Source organism: Orycteropus afer, unplaced genomic scaffold, assembly GCF_000298275.1.
Source record: "Orycteropus afer afer isolate SDZICR_OR568_19922 unplaced genomic scaffold, OryAfe1.0 scaffold00117, whole genome shotgun sequence".
In the NCBI taxonomy this organism is placed as follows: domain Eukaryota; kingdom Metazoa; phylum Chordata; class Mammalia; order Tubulidentata; family Orycteropodidae; genus Orycteropus; species Orycteropus afer.
The window spans coordinates 2,043,730-2,052,702 of NW_006921704.1; the positions used below are offsets into that span (position 1 = coordinate 2,043,730).

Sequence of the window (8,973 nt, forward strand, 5' to 3'; positions counted from 1 at the left end):
TTAAACCTTATGCAAACTTTAACATTCTTCTTGTCAAATAGTTATAAAGCAGTATACTTCAGTAGGATGCATTTCTATATATTTTTAAGTATGCTTTTATAAACTTTGGTATTTCTTAGCATAAGTATGGCTAGATTAGAAGACATAAGAAATATAATCCAAAATATTTTTGAAATTGGTGCTCATAATAAATTTATTTCTGTGTAACAAGTTATTCCAAAACCTAGTTCCTTGAGAGAACAGACATTTACCTCATAGTTACTCGGGTCAGGAAATCAATAGTAACTTACCTAAATATTTGCTGTGGCTGCAGTCATCTGAAGACTTAACTAGAGCTGGAGGATCAACTCCCAAGTTGGCAACAGTTGACTCTTGGCAGCTCTTAGCCTCAGTTTTCTAATGGCTATTGCAGGTCATTTTATTACATTGTCATATGGACCTCTTCTTCGTCTTACTTCAGTGTCCTCACAACATGGTTATTTTTAGAATGAGTGTTCTGGTAGAGTAAGGAAGAAGCCATAATGCCTTTTATGACTTAGATTCAGAAGTCTTGCACTGTCATTTCCATGATATTCTGATTATTATTAAACAGTTTATCTGTACACATTATAAGAAAGAACTATGTAGTGCATGAATACCAGAAATAGGGATCATCAGGGAAAATCTTGGAGGCTGGCTACCAGATTAAGAAAAATTAATACATTTTAAATGAAGCATTTCACATCTCTAGGAGAATTATATCATATTATACGATTTGAAAGCACATTCAAGCTTTTTTCAGTAGTCGATGACCAGTATATTTCAAAAATGGTTGTTTGATCTGTGGAGCAACAGTAATGTGTTGGGAGAAATTAGCTTCTGCCCATTTGTTCTTGTCAAGAATTTCTGGAAGCATATCCTCTGAGAGGCTCAGAAACTTCCTTACCTTAGTAGTTGCAGTGTGTGTACCAGATACTTTATCTTTGTTTTAGTTAATTGCTTCTTCTGTAACTTTCAGAATGTGTAATTATGTATTTTCTCTTAGAGGATGAATGATTATTTTCATTACTTCAAAGTTTTATAATATCTAAGGTCCCTAGGTGGTGCAAACAGTTTGCGCTAGACTGCTAACCTAAAGGTTAGCTGTTCACACCCTCTCAGTGGTACGCAGAAGAAAAGGCCTGATTAAGATTATAGCCAAGAAAGCCCTATGGTGTAGTTCTTTTCTGTAGTGTATGAGATTGCTATGAGTCAAAATCAACTCAGTGACAACTTACAACAATAACAGAAACAGCAAGCACCTTCAGAACAATAAATTGAAAATACTACAAGATATAAAATACATTGAAGACAAAAAAAAATATTTTCAATCTCAAAATGCTATTTTTGAAAATTAAGTGTGGGAGTTCTTTTTTAGCTAATAAAACCACTATATCACTCTGGGTTTTTTCTTTTTTTTTTCATTCTGGGTTTTACCCAATAATTTCACTTTTTCCCTGCTTATTCAGGAATCATGTATTCCTTGTACAAAATCAAAAGTGCAGAAAAGGAAAAATGAACAAGAAAGAAACAAATGATCACTCAGAAAACTCATGACTTAGAACCAATCTCATTTAATGTTCAGAATTTCCTTTCTGACTTTTTATATTAATCTTTATGTAATCGAAACTATCACTTAAAATTTTACCCAAAGAGTTTTCCCATAATATTAAAACTTTAATGTTAATGGTAATTAAATATGCCATCCACATGGTAGTACTGTGTAAAGTGAAGACTCAATTTCCAGTTTTTTTGCCATTTTACATAAATATGCAAACTTTAGCATTCTTGTTGTTAAATAGTTACAAACCAGTGTACTTCAGTAGGATGCATTTCTATATATTTAACTAAAAAGTTAGACATTAGACGACGTGTAGAACTGGGCAGGTTGGCTGCGAAGAAGGAACTGTTTCAAGTGCTGAGGAGCAAGGATGTCTCCTTGAGGACTAAGGTGTGCCTGACACAAGCTATGATATTCCAGTTGCCTCATATGCATGTGAGAGCTGGACAATGAATAAGGAAGACCGAAGAAGAGTTGATGCTTTTGAGTTGTGGTGCTGGCAAAGAATGCTGAAAGTACCATGGACTGCTAAAAGAACTAACAGATCTGTCCTGGAGGAAGTGCAGCTGAGATGTTCCTTGGAAGTGAGGATGGCCAGACTTCATCTCACCTACTTTGGTCATGTTGTCAGAGGGGACCCTGGAGAAAGATGTCATGCTTGGTAAGGTAGCGGGTCGATAAAAGGGGAAGGCCTTCGACGAGATGGATTGACATGGTGGCTGCGATGATGGGCTCAAGTATAGCAAGGATCATGGAGCTGGCACAGGATCAGGCGGTGTTTCGTTCTGCTGTGCATGGGGTTGCTATGAGTTGGAAACGACTCGACAGCACCTAACAGCAACAACTATCATAAAAATTTTTGTATATATAACTTTTCTGTTTTTCATTGCTCCTTTAATAGGTTCTAAGAAATGAATATATAGAGTTAAGGGTAGTTAACGTTTTTAGATCCTTGATAGTTTTTGAGAACTGTCTTTCCAAAATGGCTATACCAATTAAAAATTTCTTTAGAGATTTTGGGAGACCCTGTCACATCACAATGTTGAAAGCCTTGACTTTTGTTATTTCTAATTTTTATCCATTTGAAATTTTAAAAAATGGCTAGTTTTTTTTTTTTTTTTAATTTGTTACTTTTGGTGATATGGATTTTTTTTTTATTAGCCCGTTATATTTCTTCTCTTCTGAATAAGTATGTCCTTTGCATATCTATGTATTACAGTGTTCATTCATTTAATCTTTTGGTAAATATTTATGAGTGACTGCTGTGTTCTAGGTGTGAAAATACATCATTGTTTGAAATACATCAAAATAAGATCCCTGCTCTTGTTGAGCTTAAGTTCTAGCAGAAGTGGGATGAGTGGAGAGATAGGAAAAAAGTTATAGATATAATACATATGTAAATCAAGTACTATGTTAGAAGGTGAGAAGTGCTGTGGAAAATGACAAAGAGCAAGGTAATAGAAAATCAGTAGCATAAAGTAAGATACAAACAGATTACTATGTTAATAAGGTCAGTAGGATAGATCTCATTAACAAGGTGACCTTTGAGCAAAGTCTTGAAGGAATTGAGGGAATTACACATGAAGGTACCTATGAGAAATGTTTTTACAGCAGTGGGACAAACTAGTGCAGAGGCCCTACTACAAGAGCATACCTGTATCTCGGGAGAACAACAAAGTATGTGGCTAGAACAGAGGAAGAGGAAGAGTGGTAAGAGACAAGGTTGCTGAGGAATAGGCATTGTGATAATTTTTTTGATAATTTTTTTTTATTTTGAACATATTTATAACTCCCCAACATGTGGGGGCCCTCAAAGAGAGTTTCTTATACCTACTTTTTTCTAGTTTATAAGTCATACTTTCCTGTTTCTTTGCATGTCTCATAATTTTTTGTTGAAAACTGTACATTTTAAATAATATATTGTAACACTGCTACACCCCTCCTTCATTCCTAGGGTTTATTATTGTTCTGTTTATTTGTTTTGTTTTTGTTTAATGATAATGAATTAATTCTGTAGTATATTTCTTCCTTATCATGTATCTCCGATGTTCTTGCTCAGAATTTTTTCACTTGTCTTTATATGTTAGTGTGGCTTCTTAAACATTATCTCTAGGTCATCATAAGTAACTTATTAGTTAAAGACTGTGCTTATGCCCCCTGAGGCAGTTAGGTTTTAACTTTTTATTGTTGATTATGTCTCTGTAAGTTAGAGATTACTCTTATGTTCAGAGAGATTATAGTTTTGCCTCACCTTCAACCAGGGGATAGTAGCTTTGCATTTCCTTTTCTAATCTAAGAGGATATATCCTTGAGCAATGCTGACACAGTCTGACAGAGACTGCCTGTGATGAGTTTAGTTTTAATCATAAACCTGACTTACCAGGAGACAATCCTGGGTCAGTGTAGCTTTTTATTTAGCCAGGGTTTGTTCAGAGATTATGGAGCTGTGGTGGTGTAGTGGGTAAAGCATTTTGCTGCTAACCAGAAGGTCAGCAGTTCAAACTCTCCAGCTGCTCAGCCAGAGGAAGATGAGGCAATCTACTTCTGTAAAGATTTACAGCCCTGGAAACCCAGTGGGGGTCACTATGAATCAGAATCAACTCAATGACACTGGGATTGGTTTTGGTGTTTTTGTTCAGAGATTATTATTAAATTCTTTAAGCCTGTAAGGTTTCTTCCCTTTACTGGTAGGTCTGCGTGTGGCTTAGGAACTTCTTTGAATTCTGCCACATTACCATTCTGATTGTTCCTGAGTGGGATGTACAGATTTCCTGACCCTCAGAGATGAGTATGATACCAGGTTAGCTCTTCCTAACTATGTTTTTCCGTGATTGTTTCTGTTAAACTGCTGCTGTTCTAGCATTTCTTTGTTGCTATCATGATGTTCTAAACACTGCTGTTGAGTCAAATCCGACTCATAGCGACCAAGGCGGAATCACTACAGAAGTAGATTGCTTACCCTTCCTTCTGAGGAGTGACTGGTGGGTTTGAACTGCCCGCCTTCTGGTTAGCAGTCAAATGCCTTAGGTACTAAGCCACCCCCTCTTAATTACTTCCCACCAAGATTTCATTGTATTCAACAGTGCTCTTAGATGTGAGTATCTTCACTCTGTTCCGATTAATATCAATTCTCCTAGGCAAAGCTGTGGAGCTCTCTGTCCTTATGTCCTCTCCCTCCCTGTTCCCCTAGGCATAATTATGGCATTAACACTGTCATGAAGATTGTGATGCTTTTCTCCAGGATTATGCCCTCACTGTGAGGGAATGATAGTCCTTTTTCTATTCTACTTGCCCCTTCCAATGTGGAAACTCTACCCTATTAGAGCAGTGGAGATAAGGTCACTTGGGACCCAGTATTCTCAGCCTGCTATGCCTCATGGAGACCTTCTGCACTGCAAGTTGTACTGGATAGAGAAAGGGACCCCAGTCCTCTCAGCTTTGTGTGCCTGAATTTGCTGGCCACCTGAATTTGCTGGCCCCCTGAATATCCTCCTTGGCGAAGTGTCTATTTGTGTCTTCTGCCCATTTTTCAATTGGATTATTATGACATGGATCTGGGGAACATGAAATACACCAGCAGAGACTGTCTTTGGAGTGAAACCATAGTCCTATACTGGGAACTAGAAGGAAAGAGGTCCATATTTTTATTTTATTATATTTTTACCATTTCCAGCTAGAATTGAGCTTCTATAAGCTTAATGAGAGTAGGTGTTCCTCAGTGTCACTGATTGTCAGTGTTCTTACTGACATACAGTGTATTTTCCTTTTTAATGCATTTTATTGAAATATAATTTATGTACAGTGAAATACACAAAACTAAAGTGATATGGGTCAATGCATTTTTTTTTTTTTTTTTTTTGCAGTGTTCCCTCCCAACCCCTCCCACCCCTGGAAACCAACAAAGAAAGTTTTCCTCCATATATAAACCTTTTCTTGACCCTCCATAACAATGAACTAATACTATATTTGTCCTTCCGTGATTGACTTATTTCATTCATCATAATGTCCTCCAAGTTCATCCATGTTATGCAGTGTTTTGCAGACTCTACATTATTCTTTAGTGCTGCATAGCATTCCTTTGTGTGTATATACCATAGTTTGGTCATCCACTCTTCCATTGATGGATACATAGGTTGTTTCCATCTTTGGGGTATTGTAAATAGTGCTGCGATGAACAGGGGTGTGCATATATCTGTTCCTGTTCTGGCTCTCACCTTTATAGGATATAAACCTAGTAATGCAATTGCTGGGTCAAGTGATATCTTCAATTCAGCTTTCTAAGGAATTGCCATGCTGCTTTCCACAGTGGTTGTATCATTTTACAGTCCCACCTGAAGTGTATAAAAGTCCTAATCTCTCCACATCACTACCAGCATTTGTTATTTTCTGTCTCGATGAACCTTGCCTTCATTGCTAGGGTGAGATGGTATCTCGTTGTTTTGATTTGCATCTCTCTGATGGTCAATGATTGTGAGCATCTCTCCATGAATTTGCTGGCCACCTGAATATCCTCCTTGGTGAAGTGTCTATTCGTGTCTTCTGCCCATTTTTCAATTGGATTATTAACTCCTTTGGTGTTGAGACGTTGGACTTTTCTATAAATCTTAGAGATAAGTCCCTTGCAAGATACGTAATTATCAACAAGTATGAATTTGTTGCTGTCATTTTTGTTATATGCTTTTTCATGGTGTCGATTTCTTTGTTACACGTAGTTTTCTGTGCTGAGCTCATTTTGTTTATGAATCGTGTTATCACTTCCTTTATTGCTGTTGTTTTACTATTTGCTAAATATTTGTGCTGGTCCTCTTTTTGATTTTGATGTGAAGGTTTATCATTTTTCTTTGAGGTTACCCTGTGATTTATAGTTTTCTTCCCAAGTTTAGAACAGTCCATTCTATCTTGTAGTTGTTTTGATTTCCCTACCATTTAGAAGTTCTGTAAATACAGTTTTTTTTTCCCTCTTTTTGGTTTGTTGTTGTCTTCTTTTGTCAACTGATGTTTCTAGTTCCCTCTTCACAATCTTGTAGGCTTATTTACTTTGGATACTTCCGTAGTTGGGTTGGTTTCTGGGTTATGTCACCATGTTTGTTAATGGTCAGTTATTGGCTGCTGTTGCTTCTCTGTACAAAGGACTCCCTTTAGCATCTCTTGTAAGGTTGGTCTGGTTTTAACAAATTCTTTTAATTTCTGCTTATCTGGAGATGGCCTAATTTCACCATCATATTTGAGGGACAGTTTTGCTGGGTACATAAATCTTGGTTGGAACTTTTTCTCTTTCAGGGTTTTATATATACCATTGCATCGTCTTCTCACCTGTGTGGTTTCTGCTGAGAAATCTGAGCTTAGTCTTATTGGTTGCCCTTTGTTAGGTAACTTTTCATTTTTCCTGTGCTGCTTTCAGGATTCTTTACTTGTCTTTGGTTTTAGTGAGTTTGATGATGATATGTCTTGGTTATTTTCTTTTGGGGTCTATCCTGTGTGTTTGTTGGACTTCTTGAATGTATATATTCTCATTTTTCATCATACCAGGAAAATTTTCTTCCATCAAATCTTTGACCATTTTTTCTGTGGTTTATTTGTCTCTTCCTGTCTGGAATTCCGATTACGCATAGATTATTCCTTTTGATGGTATCCCACATGCACCTTAGACTTTTTTCATTTTGTTTTGATCATTTTTCTGATTGATCACTTTCTAAAGAAGTATTGAGATATTTGCCTTCAGTCTCACTAATCCTGTCTTCCATTGATTCAGTTCTTTTGCCCATTCAGTGTCTTACCTATTTCTGAAAATTTAGTATTAATCTTCTGAATTTCTATATGTAGATTTTGTATCATTTCTAATTTTTCATTTATTTTGCCATTTTGTTCTTGTATTGTCTTTTGAAATTGTTCTACCGTTTTCTCTGTTTTCCTCAATTTTGTCAGTGTTTTGCTTGATCTGTCTCTCAATTCATTGAAGAAACCTAAATATAATTCTTTTGAATTCCTTGTCAGGGAGTTCCAATACTGCATCTTTCTCAGGGATGTATTTTGGGTCTGTATTTTTATCCCTTGTTTCTCCTGCTTTATCTGGCTTCTTTGTGTGCACTGTTATGCTCTGTTGTCTCTGAGGCATTATGATGTTTTTGTGTTTATATTTAATTGGTGATTATATGTAAAATGACTTGCCCACAACTTTTGTTTGGATTTTATCTAAGTAAGCAGGGTACTGTGCTCCTCTGTTCAGTAGTTGATAGCACTTACATACTCACCACCTGTCTCCTTTCCTGTTGTCAGCTTCCTGTGGCTCCCTGCCATCCTTGGCAAACAGAGCTTATTCTAAGGTCCTATTTTCATTCAGGTTTTTCCACTAGTTGGTGCCTAACCCACTTCTGTATAGTTCTTTTCAAAGTTCAAGGCTCCAGGATTATCTTCTGTATCTCTGTCAACTGGTTTTTCTTTCCTTTGTTGAAGAGGGTCTGTGTCGCTTCTCTGCCTATTCCTCCATCTTACCAGAAGTCCTGAGAGATAGTATATTTTCTTAAATAAATGTTTCTACATATACTGTGTGCTTTGAACAATTTCAGGAGAATTTAAGTAGTTATTTCTATAATTTCTACTACTAAATGGTTGTTTCATTGTCAAGAGTGTCCACTAAGTTCTTCCCATAGCCATTCTAGAAATCCTGCCTTAATTGTAAGAAACTTATTCAACTCTGTTTGCTTACTTGTTTAGTTCCTATTTGCTTAATTGATTTCACTGTTCATAATCATTCCTTTCATACTATAACTTTATTGTTCAAAAATCAAAATATTGTTCTGGCTGTCACTGAATTTATACATTTTAAAATAATTTTGGGGGGTAAGGCATATTTTTTCATGCTTTTATATCTCAGTATATTTTTTGTTGTATTTGTGCTCACATTCTTGAGTCAGAGCTTGTTTTCCCTCAAAACCAAGAAGAAATTACTTGATTGACCTTTGTTAATTATTATTTTAAAGAAGAAATCTGAATATATTTAGAATTTTTTGCCTTAAAATTTTAAAAAATGCATTATTTCTAGACTTTGACAGTTTTATAAGTTAAAAAAATACATAATATTTCACATTTGAAATAATAAATATTTTTCTGTATTTTTACATTTTGAATTTTCTTTTTCTGTCACTCATGTCTATCATTTTCTTTCATTCTGTTTTCATCTTATTGCCCTTTCCTCTTCATTCTGAAATAGAATTGTGTATTTGCTACCTAGGGCAGGAGTCAAAAAACTTTTCCTGTAAATGGCCAGGTAGTAAACATTTCAGTCTTTACATGCCACATATAGTGGCGATGCCCAGACCTCTACAACTGCTGCTTGACAAAGCTCCAGCTGTCAAGAGTCTTGGGCGGAAGCCAATTCCACCTTTACTTCCGAT

The 8,973-nt window shown here is 36.0% G+C and overlaps 1 protein-coding gene across 1 annotated transcript in view; it reads left to right on the forward strand.

The window, feature by feature from the left end:
* UGGT2 (UDP-glucose glycoprotein glucosyltransferase 2) overlaps positions 1–8,973 on the forward strand; it is a 601,530-nt gene that overhangs the window by 381,242 nt on the left and 211,315 nt on the right. The gene's annotated exons all lie outside the window — the stretch shown is intronic.